The sequence below is a fragment of the Oryctolagus cuniculus genome, chromosome 19 (genome assembly GCF_964237555.1).
Source record: "Oryctolagus cuniculus chromosome 19, mOryCun1.1, whole genome shotgun sequence".
In the NCBI taxonomy this organism is placed as follows: Eukaryota; Metazoa; Chordata; class Mammalia; order Lagomorpha; family Leporidae; genus Oryctolagus; species Oryctolagus cuniculus.
In genome coordinates this window covers 51,081,967-51,100,625 of record NC_091450.1, presented here as the reverse complement: position 1 = coordinate 51,100,625, position 18,659 = coordinate 51,081,967, and the positions used below count along the sequence as shown (strand labels likewise).

The 18,659-nt window shown below is 44.6% G+C and overlaps 1 protein-coding gene across 4 annotated transcripts in view; it reads left to right on the top strand.

Moving 5' to 3' along the window:
• The window catches only part of LOC108175467 (glutamate receptor ionotropic, NMDA 2A), a 290,700-nt gene that overhangs the window by 197,928 nt on the left and 74,113 nt on the right, over positions 1 to 18,659 (top strand). The window contains exons 7-8 of one of the 4 annotated variants that reach the window (XM_070064531.1): positions 8,518 to 8,650; positions 14,878 to 15,004. The exons of 1 other annotated variant lie outside the window; for it this stretch is intronic. The gene's annotated coding sequence lies outside the window, so the exon portion shown is untranslated. Of the gene's footprint in view, positions 1 to 8,517; positions 8,651 to 14,795; positions 15,005 to 18,659 lie in introns of all 4 variants that reach the window. 2 more of the 4 variants (XM_070064530.1, XM_070064533.1) reach the window with 2 other exon arrangements.

Here is an 18,659-nt window from a genome sequence, read left to right as displayed (position 1 = left end):
AGCATGGTGTTTTCCAGATTCCTCCATTTTGTGGCAAATGACCTGATTTCATTATTTTTGACTGCTGTATAGTATTCTATAGAGTGCATTTCCCATAATTTCTTTATCCAGTCTACTGTTGATGGGCATTTGGGTGATTCCAGGTCTTAGCTATTGTGAATGGAGCTGCAATAAACATTAATGTGCAGACAGCTTGTTTGTTTGCCAATTTCATTTCCTTTGGGTAAATTCTAAGGAGTGGGATGGCTGGGTTGAATGGTAGGGTTATGTTCAGGTTTCTGTTGAATCTCCAGACTGACTACCATAGTGGCTTTACCAGTCTGTATTCTCACCAACAGTGGGTTAGTGTCCCTTTTCCCCCCATCCTCACCAGCATCTATTGTTGGTAGATTTCTGAATGTGAGCCATTCTAACAGGGGTGAGGTGAAACTGCTTGTGATCATGAATATTTTTTCATGTGTCTGTTGGCCATTTGGATTTCCTCTTTTTTGAAAAATGTCTATTGAGGTCCTTGGCCCATCTCTTAAGTGGGTTGTTTGTTTTGATGTTGTGGAGTTTCTTGATCTCTTTGTAGAGTCTGGTTATTAACCCTTTATCTGTTGCATAGTTTGCAAATATTTTCCCATTCTGTCCGTTGCCTCTTCACTTTCCTGACTGTTTCTTTTGCTGTACAGAAACTTCTCAATTTGATGCAATCCAAAATGTTAATTTTGGCTTTGACTGCCTGTGCTTCCCGGGTCTTTTCCAAGAAGTCTTTGCTGGTACCTATATCTTGCAGGATTTCTCCAATGTTCTCTAAGTATTTGATGGTGTCGGGTTGTAGATTTAAGTCTTTAATCTATGTTGAGTGAAATTTTGTTTAAGGTGAAAGGTAGCGGTCTTGCTTCATGCTTCTGCACGTGGAAATCCAGTTTTCCCAGCACCATTTATTGAATAGACTGTCCTTACTCCAGGGATTGGTTTTGGATCCTTCATCAAATATAAGTTGGCTGTAGATGTTTGGGTTGATTTCTGGTGTTTCTGCTCTATTCCATTGGTGTATCCATCGATTTCTGTCCTTGTACCATGCTGTTTTGATAACAACTGCCCTGTAGTAGGTCCTGAAATCTGGTATTGTGATGCTTCCGACTTTGTTTTTGTTGTACAAGATTCCTTTAGCTATTCAAGGTCTCCTTTGTCTTCATATGAATTTCAGCATCATTTTTTTCCAGATCTGAGAAGAATGTCATTGGTATTTTGATTGGTATCGCATTGAATCTATAAATTGCTTTTGGGAGAATGGTCATTTTGATGATATTGATGCTTCCCATCCATGAGCATGGAAGATTTTTCCATTTCTTAGTATCCTCTTCTATTTCTTTCTTTAAGGTTTTGTAATTCTCATTGTAGAGATCTTTAACATCCTTGGTTAAGTTTATTCCAAGGTATTTGATGGTTTTTGTGGCTATTGTGAATGGAATTGATCTTAGCAGTTCTTTCTCACCTGTGGCATTGCCTTTGTATACAAAGGCTGTTGATTTTTTTTTATTTTTTTGACAGGCAGAGTGGACAGTGAGAGAGAGAGACAGAGAGAAAGGTCTTCCATTTGCCGTTGGTTCACCCTCCAATGGCCGACACGGCCGGCGTGCTGAGGCCAGCGCACCACGCTGATCCAATGGCAGGAGCCAGGTACTTCTCCTGGTCTCCCATGGGGTGCAGGGCCCCAAGTACTTGGGCCATCCTCCACTGCACTTCCCTGGCCACAGCAGAGAGCTGGCCTGGAAGAGGGGCAACCGGGACAGAATCCGGTGCCCCGAGCGGGACTAGAACGTGGTGTGCCGGCGCCGCAAGGCAGAGGATTAGCCTAGTGAGCTGTGGCGCCAGCCTGGCTGTTGATTTTTGTGCATTGATTTTATATCCTGCTACTTTGCAAAACTCTTCTATGAGAACCAATAGTCTCTTAGTAGAGTTCTTTGGATCCCCTAAATAAAGAATCCTATCATCTGCAAAGATGGATAGTTTGACTTCTTCCTTCCCAATTTGTATCCCTTTAATTTCTTTTTATTGCCCAATAGATCTGGCTAGAACTTCCAGAACTATATTTAATAGCAGTGGTGAGAGTGGGCATCCCTGTCTGGTACCGGATCTCAGTAGAAGTCTTCCATCTTTTCTCCATTCAATAGGATGTTGGCTGTGGGTTTTTCATAAATTGCTTTCATTGTATTGAGGAATGTTCCTTCTATACCCGGTTTGCTTAGAGTTTTCATCATGAAGGGGTGTTGTATTTTATCAACACTTTCTCTGCATCAATTGAGATAATCATATGGTTTTTCTTCTGCAGTCTGTTAATGTGGTGTATCACATTGAATGTTTTGCGGACATTGAACTATCCCTGCATACCAGGGATAAATCCCACTTGGTGTGGGTGGATGATCTTTCTGATGTGTTGTTGCATTCTATTGGCGAGAATTTTATTGAGGATTTTTGCGTCTATGTTCATCAGGGATATTGGTCTGTAATTTTCTTTCAATGCTGCATCATTTTCTGGCTTAGGAATTAAGGTGATGCTGGCTGCATAGAAAGAATTTGGGAGGATTCCATCTTTTTTGATTGTTCTGAATAGTTTGTGAAGAATTGGAGTTAGTTCTTCTTTAAATGTCTGGTAGTATTCAGCAGTGAATCCATCTGGTCCTGGGCTTTTCTTGTTGGGAGGGCCTTTATTATTGTTCCAATTTCTGTCTCAGTTATTGGTCTTTTTAGGTTTTGTATGTCTTACTGGTTCTATTTAGGTAGGTTGCATGTGTCCAGGAATCTATGCATTTCTGCTAGATCCCTGTTTGCTGGCATACAAGTCCTTGTAGTAATTTCTGATGACTCTTTTTATTTCTGCGGTGTCTGTTGTTACATTTCCTTTTTCATCTCTGATTTTATTGATTTGGGTCATCTTTTTTTAGTTAGTTGGGCCAATGGGGTGTTAATTTTGTTTATTTTTTCAAAAAACCAGCTCCTTGTTTGGCTGATTTTTTGTAATGTTTTTTTGGATTCAATCCTATTGATTTCTTCTCTGATTTTATTTTATTTCTCTTCTCCTACGAGATTTGGGTCTGGTTTGCTGCAGTTTTTCTAGATCCTTGAGATACATTGAAAGCTCATTTATTTGGTGTCTTTCCAATTTCTTGATGTAGGCACCTATTAATATAAACTTTCCTCTTAACACTGCTTTTCCTGTGTCCCGTAAGCTTTGATATGTTGTGCTGTTATCCTCATTTACTTCCAGAAAGTTTTTGATTTCTCTGTGATTACTTCTGTGACCCATTGTTCATTCAGGAGCATGTTGTTCAATCTCCATGTGTTTGCGTATGCTCTAGGGACTCCTGAGTTGCTAATTTCCAACTTCATTCCTTTATGGTCTGAGAAGCTGCATGGTATGATTCTAGTTCTTTTGAATTTGCTAAGATTTGCTTTATGACCTAGTATGTCGTCAGTCCTGGAGTAGGTTCCATGCACTGCTGAGAAGAATGTAAATTATTTAAATGTAGAAGGAAAAGTTCTGTAGATATCTGTTAGATCCATTTGGGCTATAGTGTCATTTAAATCTACTGTTTCCTTGTTGATCTTCTGTCCGGTTGATCTATTTCTGAGATGGAGTATTGATGTCCCCCAGTACTATTATATTGGAATCTAACTCTCCCTTTAAGTCCCTTAACATATCTTTTAAATGAACCAGTGCCCTGTATTTAGGTGCATATACATTGATAATCTTTACATCTTCCTGTTGAATTGATCCCTTAATCATCATATAGTGGCCCTCTTTGTCTCTCTTAACAGTTTTTGTGTTAAAGTTTATGTTGTCTGATATTAAGATGGCTACACCCACTCATTTTTCATTTCTGTTGGCATGGTATATCTTTTTCCAGCCTTTCACTTCATCTGCATGCATCTTTGTTGGAAAGATTAACGTTCAATGTGACTATTGATAAGTAGTAACTTTGCCCTGCCATTTTCTCAAAGATGCTTTCTAATATGTGCTTTGAACTTCCTCTGATCTTTTGCTGTGAGGTTTCCTTACTTTACCTTCTTTCATATTGATGCCCCTGCTTATATCTTTGTGTTTAACACATCTTTAAGCATCTTTTGCAGGGCTGGATGAGTGGCGACATATTCTTTCCTTTTCTGTTTGCTCTGAAAGGTCTTTACTTCACCTTGATCCACAAATGAGAGCTTTGCAGGATATAATATTCTGGGCTGGCAGTTTTTCTCTCTTAGTATCTGGGCAATGTCTCACCATTCTGTCCTATCCTGTAGGTGCTGTGAGTCTAATTGGAGATTAGATTTCTCTTTACTATCACACTTTCCTGTTCAACTAATTTCTGCATTTCATTTTGATTCCTCCTTAAGATTTCATTTTCATGAGAGAGATTTTCTATCCTGTCCAGTAAGGATTTCTGTAGTTCAAGAATTTGTTTTTGAAAAATTCTAAATGTTTTTATCATAAATTTTTTTGAAATCCGTATCCTGCATTTCTTCTATCTCATCATCTTCATAATCTTGGCTTGGGGTGTCTTGTTCATTTGGGGGCATCATAATGTCTTCCTTGTTCTTGTTTCCTCAGTTTCTGCATTTGTTGCTTGGCATTGTGCAGATATTCTTTGGATTCTTCTTCCCTCGCTGTGGTGTTTTTTCTTGTTATACACTATGACTGTATTAAGTGGACTGTCTGCTTTTGATGGAGCCTTAGAGGCTTGAGATGGGTGTGGCCAGAATGCTCTGTTTGGTTCTTCAGGGTTAAGGGTCTGCCAAAGGTGACACACCCAGGTTAGGCATGGTACATCTCTCTCTCTCTCTCTCTCTTTTTCAATTCAGAAGGGAAGAAATTCCGCACAGCTGAGCGGAATATTAGGCAGTCAGCTTCCAATCTCTGGCTCCTGTGGGTTTAACATTTGTCTGCTCTTTCCGAAGGATGACACCAAGACTCTGTGGTGCCCCGACTGTGGGCTCAAATTCCCTTGCAGTCTCCCACCAGGTTGCCAAGGTTACCGAATTGTAGCATCTCTGGCGAGTACTCACATGAACTCTGTGAGTTCTCTCACCCACCATCTCTTTTTTCACAATCTCAGTTCATTAGCTCCATGCATTCACTAGGTCCTAACCTCCTGTTATTTCACCCTGCTAGAGTCAGGTTTTTCTGCTTGGCTGATGGCGGGCACTGCTTTAAGTATGTCCAAAATGATGCCTGCTCTTTGTCTTGTTCGCTTTTTAGAGGTGAGCAGAGAGAGAGAGACTTGTGTCCATACTGGTCCCCCCTTTTTTTTCCTCTCTCCTCTAGTTAGCCTAATGAGCTTTCCTGCACAAGGCTTCAAGCCCTTAATGAGAAACCACTACAGATTTTTTGGTTTGTTTGGGGGATTTATTTGTTTATTTGAAAGTCAGAGTTACAGAGAGGGAGGGAGAGACAGAGATGTTTCATCCACTGGCTATAAGAAGCCAGGAGCCAGGGGCAACACGTTGTCTCCCCCACAAGGGTGACAGAGGCCCAAACAATCGACCCACCCTCAACAGCCATTCCTCAGGCCTCTAAAAGTGTGCTGGATCAGAAGTGGAGCAGCCAGGGCAGGCACTGTTCCCCACAATGCATTCCAGCACCACTGGCGGCCCTACCCACTACACCACAGCACTGGCACCTGGCCTCACTGTTTTTGACCATACTTGTAAGAACAGTCTTCTGAGAAGTGCACGGCTGCCCATCTCAGTTGATTTTTTATAAATGATGAGAGATATGGATCTGATTCCATTCTTCTACACGAATACATCGAGCTTTGCAGCACCGTTTGTTGAAGAGATTATCCTTACACCAATGAATGGTCTGAACCCTTTTGTCAAAAATCAGGTGGCCATATGTATTTAGACTAACTTAGGGATTCTCTGTTTCGCTCCATTGGTATGTCTCAGTTTTTTTATTGCCAGTCACATGGTGTTTTAATTAGTATAGTTTTTTAGTATGCTGTGAAGTCAGGTATTGTGATGTCTCCAGCTTGATTTTTATTTCATTAGGATCACCTTAGCGTTTCTGGATCTTCTGTGGTTCGGTATGAATTGGAGGGTTGTTTTTTCTAATTCTGTAAAGAATGTCATTGGTATTCTGTAGATTTCTTTCCATGAAATAGATATTTTAATGATACAGATTCTTCCAATCCACTAGCAAGGAATATCTTTCCGTTTTTTTTGTGTGTCCTTGATTATTCTTTGGTCAGTGTTTGATAATTTTTATTGTAGAGCTCTTTCACTTATTTGATTAAAATTATTCCTAAATATACTGATTTTTGTTCCCTCTTAACATTGCATTTGCTGTGTCCCATACGTTTTGGTATGTTGTACTGTTATCTTCAATCATTTCCAGAAATTTCTTGATTTCCATTTTGATTTCTCCTACGACCCACCATTCATTCAGGAGCATGTTCCTCGGTCTCCATGTGTTTGCATATGTTCTGGAGTTTCTTGAGTTGTTGATTTCCCGTTTCCTTGCATTTTGGTCATAGAAGATGGGTGAAATGATTTCAGTTATTGAGTTTACTAGGCTTGCTTCTGGCCTATCATATGTTGTGTCCTAGTGAATGTTCCAGGGACTGATGAGAAGAATGTGTATTCTGCTAGTGTGAGATGAAAAGTTCTGAGTTAGGACTTCAAACAAGGCAGCCTGTTCCCCAGGACACAGTGATGAGCGACTGCGTCATCTATAATTGTGACATAATGAAAGGGCTAGGAAACGACCAAGAGAAGACAGTTCAGGTGTTCTTGTAAGATACCGTTTTTTAGTTAAGAGATCCAAATTCCATGCATTTCATAAATGCAATTTAGGTACAGAGTGATAGTCCCAACCCTCCCTCCTGTCTGTGGCACAACACATTGTGCACTTGGTTGTCTGACTCCAGGCAGCAGCCCCGGAACTGACCAGGCCAGGATGCTGGGTGGGTATCTGCCGTTCAGTAGCCCTTACCATGGGCAGTTTGGCAGAGCTGTGCACCATGTGGGAGTGGCTGGGTGTCAACCCAGAGGTCTGGAGAGCTCCACACTGCCCTGAGCTTCTGGTGGGCTGGATTGGGAGCAACGATGCCCTTGGAGTGCTCCTGATGATGGTGAGCACAGGAAAGGCATGTCAGGCTGGGGCTCAGGCCGCAGCCCGTGGTTCTTCAAGGTAGTGCGGCCTCTTTCGCTGACACTGTGTATGCTTGGAGGAAGGGGCAGGTGTTAGTTGGATGGTGCTTGCATAGTAGGCCTCGGAGAGAAGTAGGCGATGTCTGTGGGAGTGGTGTCGAGGTTGAGGTCGGCTGGCAGTGGCATTGGCGGTAGTGTTACGGTAGGCTTGGAGAGTGCATGAGGGCATTTGCTGCGTTTAAGCTTACGGACAGAGAGATGCCCAGGGCCTGCCTCAAAGGATGTGGGATCCGGGGCTTCCCAGCGGCATTCTCCCCCCAAATCCGCAGGTTCGGAGGCAGTGGGGGTGGGCGGTGGCTCAGCTGTAAGGAAACAGAAGCAGATGCCTGCCTCCCCTCCTGCCTCTCTGAGGACACGGATGTGAAATTAACCCAGAGTAGACTAGTGTTCTCCTGTAATTTGATGATACTGAGTTTGAGATTTCGTTCCTTAAAGTGTTTTTAGTTGCTTTTTTATTTTTGATAGGCAGAGTGGACAATGAGAAAGAGATAGAAAGGTCTTCCTTTTCCATTGGTTCATGCTCCAATGGCCACTGCGGCTGGCGCGTTGTGGCCAGCGCACCGCACTGATCTGAAACCAGGAGCCAGGAGCCAGGTGCTTCTCCTGGTCTCCCACGTGAGTGCAGGGCCCAAGGACCTGGGTCATCCTCAACTGCACTCCTGGGCTACAGCAGAGAGCTGGACTGTAAGAGGGGCAACCAGGACAGAATCCGGTGCCCCGACCGGGACTAGAAACCGGTGTGCTGCGCTGCAGGTGGAAGATTAGCCTATTGAGCCACAGCGCCAGCCATTTAGTTGCTTTTTGTATAGGTGTAAGGTATGGGTCTTCTTTCAGAGTTCTGCATATCTGTGCAGTTTTCTCAGGACCATTTTTTGAAGAAACTGTCCCTTGCACTTGGGATTGATCTTCAGCTCCTTCTTGAAAGATAGATTAGTTGTAGATATGTGTGTGTTATTTCAGATGTTTCTTTTCTGTTCCTTTGTTCTGTATGTCAGTTTTTTACTATACCAAGCTGTTTTGATTGTAACTGTCCTGTGCTGTGTCTTGCAATCTGTTATTGTGATGCTTCGAGTTTTGTCAGTGTTGTATAAGGTTGCTTTCTCTATTCAGATGTTCTGTGTTTTCATATGAATTTTAGCATTGTTTTCTCTCCATCTGTGCAAAATGCTATTTGACCTTTGCTAAGGATCCCATTGTGTCTGTAAATTGCTTATGGTAGAATGGATATTTGCATTATGTTGATTTTGCCAATGAGTCAGCATGGAAGATTTTTCCATTTTTGGGTGTCTTCTTCCATTTCTTTAATGTTTTATAACTTTTTTGTAGACGTTTTCATGGATATGAAATTGGACACTGAGTTGACAAGGAAGTTCAGCTGCTGGGTAATCTTCCATTTCTGGAACCTCCTTGGCTTCCTGGTAAAACCCAGCTGTGCCTTCACCCTGGACAGGAGCAACTGGTTAGTACATGTGGCTGTGTCCTGTTGATGGCAGCCCTTGGACCCAAAGGGGAGTGGAGGGAAGGGAAGGGAAGCCTGTTCCCTACAGTTGGGCTGGCCAGGATGAGAACAAGTTGGACTTCCAACCTTTGGGATGGAGGGTCAAGTCGGGGAGCCCTACATACATGTGGAGACAGAAATTTGGGGGCCTAGCATTCCTAGAATTGAGTGGGGGCCACAGAGACAGAGGTGAATAAGATGTTGGTGAATGAGTTCCCTGGTTCTTTGTCGTTTATTAAGGCCCATAGAACATGCTAAGAAGGGAAGACCGGTTGTCCAGCCAGTGGGAGGGAGACCTGGAAGGAGAACTGCTTGTGTTGACTCAGAGTACAAAACATAAGATGTATGGTTTTGGGAGACATGGTGGTAGTTGTTTGGGTTTTAGAGTTTCAAGCTAAGGACGATGGGATTGTAAGTACTTCATGCAGCGGCAGTAGAGGGTTAGATTCAATGGAAGAACCTAGGGCATGCAAGGTTTTGGGAGCTGAAAACAGGTTATTTCTGTATGTCACTATCCTATGATAGGGAATATGGAAGGATTGTATGGAGAAAGGCAGGCGACTTTGAGGAGAATTGTAATAGGGAGGAGTTGGTAGGTCTACATGTAAGTACTAGTGGAGGCCGGCGCCGAGGCTCACTAGGCTAATCCTCTGCCTTGTGGCGCCAGCACACTGGGTTCTAGTCCTGGTCGGGGTGCCGGATTCTGTCCAGGTTGCCCCTCTTCCAGGCCAGCTCTCTGCTGTGGCCTGGGAGTGCAGTGGAGAATGGCCCAAGTGCTTGGGCCCTGCACCTCATGGGAGACCAGGAGAAGCACCTGGCTCCTGCCTTCAGATCAGCGTGGTGCGCCGGCTGCAGCACGCCAGCCATGGTGGCCATTGGAGGGTGAACCAATGGCAAAAGGAAGACATTTCTCTCTGTCTCTCTCTCTCACTGTCCACTCTGCCTGTCAAAAAAAAGAAAAAAAAAGAACTAGTGGAGCATCAGAGTGTTAGACCCGGGACAGGGCCTGGGGAGCAACCTTAGGAAAAGTGAGGGAAAGGGTTTCAGGAGGCGGGCCGAGGGAACTTGCAGGAGGGACTGGGGAATGTGTGCTGATTTAATCAGGAAATTCGACCAAAGTCTATAGAGTACCAAGAGATGGAGAGGATCTTATCTGAAATAAAATAAGGGTTAATAGGGGGCTTGGGTACATGGAGAATCTGATTTAGCCTGGGAATGAACTTTGTGGCTTGTAGTCAGCTTATAGAAGTCAGAGTTATAGCAGAGGACTTTTTCTTGGTAAATGTGATGTTTGTTTTTTTTTTTTTTTTTGTCGCTCCCCCTCTTCGTGGAGGAACGACACAAGACCCTGCGCTGTTCTTTCGTCTGCTCGGCCCTCCCCGGGTTTGCTGCTGGTTCTTCCCGGGTTGGCTACTGCCCCTTCCACCTCCGTGGAAGGGCAGTTCCCCCTGGCCACATTCCCCACTTCCGCAGGGGAGCGGCACACCGCCGGCCGGCTCTTCTCGGGGGCTGCACGGGTGTTCCTTCAGCTAGATGTTCCCCTTAGATGTTCCTGGTGCATGCCGTCTCTCTCCTCCTTTATAGTCCTCCTCCGCCAATCCTAACTCGGCTGCCCACACGCCGAGTACGCTGCTCTCCTCCAATCAGGAGCAAGTCCTACAGTTTATTAGTTGAACTGGAGGCAGCTGTGCGGAAGCTGTTTACTTCTCTCCCAGCGCCATATTGTGGGAGAGCAGATGCACAGAATAAGTCCCAATTCCAGTAACTCAGTCCAGTCCGGACCGCTCCCCACAGATCCCCCTTTCTTTTTATTTTTTGGCGTTGATACGCGCCTGTCTTCGGTGTCCCGCGGCACACACTCTGCTCTACTTGCTAGAGTTGCCACAGGCTCTTACAAGTCCTATCAATCAGGCAAACCGAATCCGGGTCCTCTCTTCGCCATGTTGTGAGGAGGTTTTTAGGCGCTGATGCATGCCTGTGTTCGGTGCCCTGCAGCGCATGCTCTACTCTGCTAGAACTGCCCGCAGGTGCTTAAAACCGAATCCAAGCCTTCTCATTGCCATATTGTGGGGGAGACTTATTAGTGTTGGTTCGTGCCTATCTTCGGTGACCTGCAGCTCATACTCTGGTCGAGCTGCTTGCTGGCGCTTACCGCCTTAATCAGGCAGACCGAATCCAAGCCTCCTAATTGTTGCATTGTGGGGAAGCCTTACTGATGTTAATTCGTGCCTGTCTTCGGTGACCTGCGGCGCACAAGCTGCTAGCCGCCCAGGTGCTCATCGCCTCACTTAATCAGGCAGACCGAATCCAAGCTCTCACATTGCAGTGTTGTAGGGAGGCCTTTCTATTTCTCTGTTTCTCTATCTCCGGGCATTCCTATTTCTCCCATTTTACTTCTATCTTCCAGCATTCCTATTTCTCTTTTACTTCTAAACTTCTGTTTCTCTTATCCCTGCAGCTTCCCGCTCTCATTCTTATCCCCGCGGCTTCCCGGCTGCGCCCGCCCCGAGGCTGCTTCTCGGCAGCTTTCCAGCTCTGAGCCGCTTCAGCCCGCATCTCTCTCATCTGCGCGGCTCAGCTTTGCGCGGCTTGGCTTCGCGGGCTCTGCGGTCTCCACGCCCTTCGCGTCTGCACCACGGCCTCGCGCCAGCCCCGTTCCCTATCTATTCACGCCCCGTGCTCTCTCTGCACGCGGCGGCTTCCGCGAGTAACACAGCGTAGCTTACGTGTCCGCCACTAGCATTCAATCTAAGTTCCCCGGGCTAGCCTGGCGAATTCAACCCAGCATACGTCTCCACCCCACTGTTTGGCTTCCCGTCCTTTGCTCCCCGGGCTAATCAGACGGATCCCAATCTGGCTTACGTCTCAGCTTCTGGTTTCAACTTTTCGCCCCCCATTCCCGGGCTAACTTGAGAATCCCAAAGTGGCTTTCGTATCCGCCTCGGCCTGCCCCCCGCGGCTTCAATTTCCCTAACATTTTTCTCTACCCAGTATGTTTCCCCAAGCTTTCCTCCAACAATACTCCTCCCTCATTTCTCCTGGCCTCTCCCCACAGTCCGTGTCCAAGTCTGTTTGTTCTAGCTTTCACTTTCGTTTTCGACCTTAGAGATTTCTCCCAGCTTCCCCCCGTAGTCCGTATCCGAATCTATGCCTAGGCTTTCAATAGCTTCTTCCGGCACCCTTTTCGTCCGGCTTTACCCTAGGCTGTTTGCTAGTCTCTCTCTCCGGTATTTTCCTGAGTCTTCCCGTTTCTTCCCTCCTAAGTTTCATATCCGTCCTAAGTTTCCTATCCGAGTCACGTTTCTTCCCTCCTAAGTTTTCTATCCGTCCTAGGTTTCCTATCCGAGTCACGGCACCATTATGTCGCTCCCCCTCTTCGTGGAGGAACGACACAAGACCCTGTGCTGTTCTTTCGTCTGCTCAGCCCTCCCCGGGTTTGCTGCTGGTTCTTCCCGGGTTGGCTACTGCCCCTTCCACCTCCGTGGAAGGGCAGTTCCCCCTGGCCACATTCCCCACTTCCGCAGGGGAGCGGCACACCGCCGGCCGGCTCTTCTCGGGGGCTGCACGGGTGTTCCTTCAGCTAGATGTTCCCCTTAGATGTTCCTGGTGCATGCCGTCTCTCTCCTCCTTTATAGTCCTCCTCCGCCAATCCTAACTCGGCTGCCCACACGCCGAGTACGCTGCTCTCCTCCAATCAGGAGCAAGTCCTACAGTTTATTAGTTGAACTGGAGGCAGCTGTGCGGAAGCTGTTTACTTCTCTCCCAGCGCCATATTGTGGGAGAGCAGATGCACAGAATAAGTCCCAATTCCAGTAACTCAGTCCAGTCCGGACCGCTCCCCACATTTTTGACTTTCAAAGGAGTGTCTGTGATGTACCCACATCAGTTCTAGTTATTTAAGGTAATACAGAGAGCATCATGAGGGTTTTTGAAAAAGTTTGTGGAAAGAGGGATTTGTAAGGTTGTTTCATTGTGTGTGTGTGAGTGTGAGTGTGTGTGTGTATGTATGTATAGTACTATGCTTACGCATTCAGCTGATGAAAATTTCTTGTTGTCGCTGCCGTGAAGCATAAATATTGTGGTGTACGTATCTCTCTGATACAGTATGTCCATGTGCTTTGGGTTATAGCCAATAGATGGGTTGCTCTATCATATGGCAAGTCTATTTGTGGTTTCTTAAAAATCTCCATACCGTTTTCCACAGCAGCTGCACCAATTTACATTCCCACCACCAGTGTGTAAGTGTTCTTCTTGTCCCACATCTTCCTCATCATTGTGACTCTCTGATCTTTGGGTTTTAGCCAGTATGTACGTGTGAGCTGATATCCCATTGTGGTTTGGATTTGCATTTCCCTCATAGGTTATGATGTTGAGCATTTCTTCCTGTATTTCTTGGCCATCTGTATATCTATGGGGAACTTTCTGTTGAGTTCCTTTGGCCATTTCATATCTGGATTGGTTGTGTTTTTTCTTGCTGCTATTTTTTTCTAAGTTGCACATGTATTCTTGATATTAATCCTTTGTCAGATAGGTAGCTGACAGTTATCTTCTGCTCATTCTGTTGTATGTCTCTTCTATCTGTGATGACTTCCTTTGCTGTGCAAAGCTTTTAATTTCATTTAATCCCATTTGTTTAGTTTTTATTTTGCTGCTGGGCTTTGAGGGTCTTTTCCAAGGGTCATCGCCTATTCCAGTGTCTTGGAGCTTTTCTTTGTATTACCTTCAAAAAGCTTCATAGTCTCAGGTTATAGATTTAGGTCTGTGATCCGTTTTGAGTTGATTTTCCTATTTTATGGGAGTTATGAATCTAATTTCGATGTTCTACACAAATACATCCATTTTTGCCAACAGCATTTGTTGAAGAGTTTTTCCTTTCTCCAATGGATAGATCTGAATCCTAAAAATCTGGTGTTGTACATACTTGGATTAATATTGGAGCTCACCTTGTTTTCTTCCATTGGTCTGTGTGTCACTTTTTCTGCAAGTGCTTTGATATTTGGTTTAGTGTAGATTTATAGAATACTTTGAATCAGGTGTTGTGAGGCATCTAGGCTAATTTTGTTGTCTTTTTTCTCAGGAACACCTTATCTATTCTGGATCTTGTGTGATTTTGTATGAATTTTCGGTTTGTTTTATGTAATTCTGTAAAGAATGTCATCGGTGTTTGGATACAAATTTAATTGAATCTTTAGGTAGCTTTAGGTGGGGTAGAGATTTTAATTATACTATTCTTCAAATCCACCAAAAGGGATATCTTTCCATTTTTTGTGTCCTTGGTGATTTCTTTCATCAGTGTATGGTGATTTTAATGATAGAGCTCTTTGGCTTCTTTGGTTACATTTAGTCTTAAACATTTGATTTCTGTTGTTATTATCTTTGGGATTTTTTTGATTGCTGTGTCAGTGAGTTCATCATTAATATATAAACACTGCAGCTTACACAGTATGCTTATTTGTAACCTGTGACTTCACTTAATTGTTTCACCAGTTCTAGCAGCGTTTTTGGCGGATTGTTTTAGTGTTTTCTTGTACCATAGCATGTCACATGCAAGCATTTAGAATTTCAATTTCTCTTTTATAATCTAGGTGCTATTTCTTTCTTTCTTCTGCTTTCTTTCTCTTGTGAAAATTTACAGTACTGCATTCTGTCAGAGTGGTAAAAGGGGACATCCTTGTGTTACATGTTTGACAAAAATGCTTTCACTTTTTGCCCATCCAGTATGCCATTGGCTTTGAATTGTCATACATAGCCTTTATGATTTTGATACCTATTCCTTTTGTACCTACTTTGTGGAGGTTTTTTTTTTTTTAATAATGAATGGGATTGAATCTTTTCAGGTTATTTTTCTGTATCTAATGAGATGATAATGTGTTTTTTTTAAAAAAGCTTTATTGCACTTTTTGCAAGAATTACAGAGAAACATAGTGAGAACAGGTGAGCAAGAGAGAGAGTGAGAGAAGATGAGAGTGAGAGAGAGAGAGGGGTGTTACAGGCTGCAGTGGTATGGTAGGCTTGGAGAGTGCGGGAGGGATTTGCTGCATTTAAGCTTATGGGACAGAGATGCCCAGGGCATCTACCCAGCGGCATTCTCCCCCCAAATCTGCAGGTTTGGAGGTGCGGGGGGGGCAGAAGATCTATTGTGAGGAAGCCAAGAAGCGGATGTCTGCCTCCCCTGCTCCCTCCCACAGGGCAAGGATGTGAAACTAACCCAAAGTGGACGGTGAAGTGCAACTGCCGGGTGTTCTTCCAGTTCTGGAGACTGCACAGCTTCCTGCTCAATGTCAGCTGGACCTTCTTCCTAGAGAGAAGCAACTGGTGAGCAGATGTGGCACCCTCAGTTGTGTCCATGTCCTCAGTGCACAAAGGGAAGGGAAGGGACAGCCCGTTCCCAGGGGTTGGGCGGCCCAGGCTGACATGATGTGGACTTCCACCCTGTGGCAGGGAGGGTCATGTGGGGTAGCCCCACAGGCATGGGGAGAAATGTAGGGGCCTGGTGGGCTTCAGTAGAGTATGAGAGCATGGAAACAGGGTGGGTAGTATGTTGGGGAATGAGTTCCCCAGGGCTCTGCAGAGCATTAGGGGCCAAAGAACATGGTAATAGGGGAATACTTGGGTATGCAGGAAACGGGAGGGAGACCTGGAGGACAAGTGTGTGCTGTTGAGTCAGAGTACAAAACCCAGGAAGTCTGGTTTGGAGAGATGTGTTAATAAAAGTTTGGGTTTTAGATTTCGGGGCTAAGAATGATGGGATTGGAAGTAAATTGTGTGGTGTGATTGGATTGTTAGATGCCATGGAAGAACCTGGGGCAAGCAAGGTGTTGGGAGCTGAAATCAGGTAATTTCTGTATATCGCCATCCTGGATATAGACAGGGAAATGGAAGGATTGTATGGAGGAGGTCAGGTGACTTTCAGTAAAGTTGTAATAGGGAGGAGCTTGTAGGTCTACTAGTAGAACTGGTGGAGTCTCCAAGTGTTAGATCTGGGACAGACCTTAGGAAAAGTGAGGGTAAGAAAATGGTTAGGGGTATAGTGTGGTCTTTCTTAGGGACTGTGGTATGGGTGCACGGTTAATTAGGAAACTTCAACAAAAGTCTCCAGAGTACCATGGATGGAGAGAGGCTTATGTGGGAGAAAACTGGATTGGTGTGTGCTTAGGAAGACAAGAACCTGATCTAGCCTGGATTGAAATTTGTGGCTTGAGGTCAGCTTATAGAATCTGAATTTGGGCACAGGACTCTCTCTTGGTAAAGGTGTATTTCTTTGTCTTTCAAAGATGTTTCTGTTATGTGCCAACATTTGTTCTAGTTATTTAATGTAATGCAGGGGCCAACATGAGGTACTTTGAAAAGTTTGTGGAAAGAAGCGGTTGTGAGTTTGCTTTCAAGACATTTTGATGAACTGCATACAGCTTTGTCGTGGTGCATGTTTTCCATATCCTTCTAGGCAGCTCTGTGTGAAAGCTTCTGCTTTCATGGAGTTTTTGTTCCGATTGCTGTTTGGAGGCTGGGGATGACTTAGTCCTGCAGGACTTTACCAGGTAGGAGTTCTTGAAATATCTTCCCCTTATGTTGGAATGTATACTTTGTAGTACTTCCTATTCCTCATTTGATTTTTTCCATCTCTGATATTTCCTTTGCTTTTATGATCCATTGAACCATGTGTTTTTGTTTCACACTGTCACATTTATTAGGAATGCAAATTCTTCCTTAGGTTTTACTTTATAGGCTGTGTCATTCTTTACAATGCAGTGTTATTTTTGAGTCACACTTATTCTGAATTATATAGCCTTTATACTCTTACTTTTTAGGTTATTTCTACAGAAAGATTTGCAAGCTTACATTTTTATGAAAGTCAGGATTTTCCATGTACAGAATTTTATGAATGTGCAAATTTTATATATTTAATTTTCCTGAAATGTGAGTGCTTACCCATTTTATATAAATTTCTATTAAAGATTGATGTTGTATCCAGTGTATGTATTTGTTTTTTTATTTTTTTATTTTTGACAGGCAGAGTGGACAATGAGAGAGAGAGACAGAGAGAAAGGTCTTTCTTTTGCTGTTGGTTCACCCTCCAATGGCCGCTGCAGCTGGCGTGCTGCAGCCGGCGCATCACGCTGCTCTGAAGGCAGGAGCCAGATGCTTCTCCTGGTCTCCCATAGGGTGCAGGGTCCAAGGACTTGGGCCATCCTCCACTCACTCCTGGGCCATAGCAGAGAACTGGCCTGGAACAGGGGCAACTGGGACAGAATCTGGCGACCCAACCGGTACAAGAACCCGGTGTGCCGGCACCTCAAGGTGGAGGATTAGCCGATTGAATCATGGCACCGGCTTGTATTTGTTTTTTAGGCTAAAATAATTCTTGGGTATATTTTATAGAACAATTCTAAGAATAAACGACATTCCTTTTTTTTTTTGACAGAGTGGACAGTGAGAGAGAGAGAGAGAAAGATCTTCCTTTGCCTGGTTCACCCTCCAATGGCCGCCGCAGCCAGTGCACTGCGGCTGGCGCATTGCGCTGATCCGAAGGTAGGAGCCAGGTGCTTCTCCTGGTCTCCCATGGGTTGCAAGGTCCAAGCACTTGGGCCATCCTCCACTGCACTCCTGGGCCATAGCAGAGAGCTGGCCTGGAAGAGGGGCAACTGGGACATAATCCAGCACCCCGACCAGGACTAGAACCCAGTGTGCGGGTGCCCCTAGGCAGAGGATTAGCCTGTTGAACCACGACGCCGGCTGACATTCCCTTTTCTGCTCTCCTTTCAACACTGTCTTTCCCAGTGTACCTCTTCCTTTCTTTCTCCCTTTGTTCCTCCCTTCCTTACTTCCTTTCTTTCATCCATTTTTTGGATGGTTTTTATATTTGCATTTTAGTAAAAGGCTAAGTGCTTTACCAAATAAGAAGTTCAGTAACCAAAAAGTAGGGGTGAGGCAATATTTGGCATCCCATACAGGTGCTGGTTCAAATCTCATTTACTCCACTTCTTTTTTTTCAAGATCTATTTATTTATTTCAAAGACAGTGTTATAGAGAGGCAGAGGTAAAGAGAGCGAGTAAGAGGTCTTCCATCCACTGGGTCACTCCCTGGAAGGCCACAGCTAGCGGAGGTGCACTGATCCAAAGTCAGGGGCCAGGAGCTTGCTCAGGGTCTTCCTACACAGTTGTAGGGGCCCAAGGACTTGGGCCATCTTCTACTGTTTTCCCAGGCTATAGCAGAGAGATGGATCAGAAGTTGAAAAGCTTGGACTTGAACTGGCACCCATATGGGATGCCGGCACTGCAGGAGGTGGCCTTACTCATTATGCCACAGCACCGGTCTCTACTCCATTTCTGATCCAGCTCCATGCTAAAGCACCAAAGCATCAGAGGACAGCCCAAGTGCTTGTGACTTAGGAGCCATGTGGGACACCTGGAAAAAGCTCCTGGCTCCTGTCATCATCTTGGTCCAGTCCTGGCTGTCTTGGCCATTTGAGAAGTGAACCAGCAGATGGAAGATCTCTCCCTCTTTCTCTCTCTCTATATGTAACAGTGTCTTTGTAATAAACAAAGTAAATCTAATAAAATTAAGGGAAGAACAGAAACCCTAGTTTATAGGGAATATAAGCAACAAGTATAATCAGTTGAATGGAAAAATGACCATTTTTCCCATACACCCTAAATTTAAAGTAATCACAGATCATTAGAACTATACTAATGCTACATTCTTTTTTCTTTTCAAAATTTTTTTAAGATTTACTTTTACTTACTTAAAAGACAGAATTACTGAAAGAGGTGTAGAGGTAGAGAGAGTGGTCTTCCCTCTGCTGGTTCATTCCCCAAATGGCCACAATGGCTATAAATGAGCCGATCCAAAGTTATGAACCAGGAGCTTCTTCGGGGTCTCCCACGTGGGTTCAGGGCCCCAGGATTTGGGCCATCTTCTACTGCTTTCCCAGGCCATAACAGAGAGCTAGATCAGAAGAGGAGCATTGGG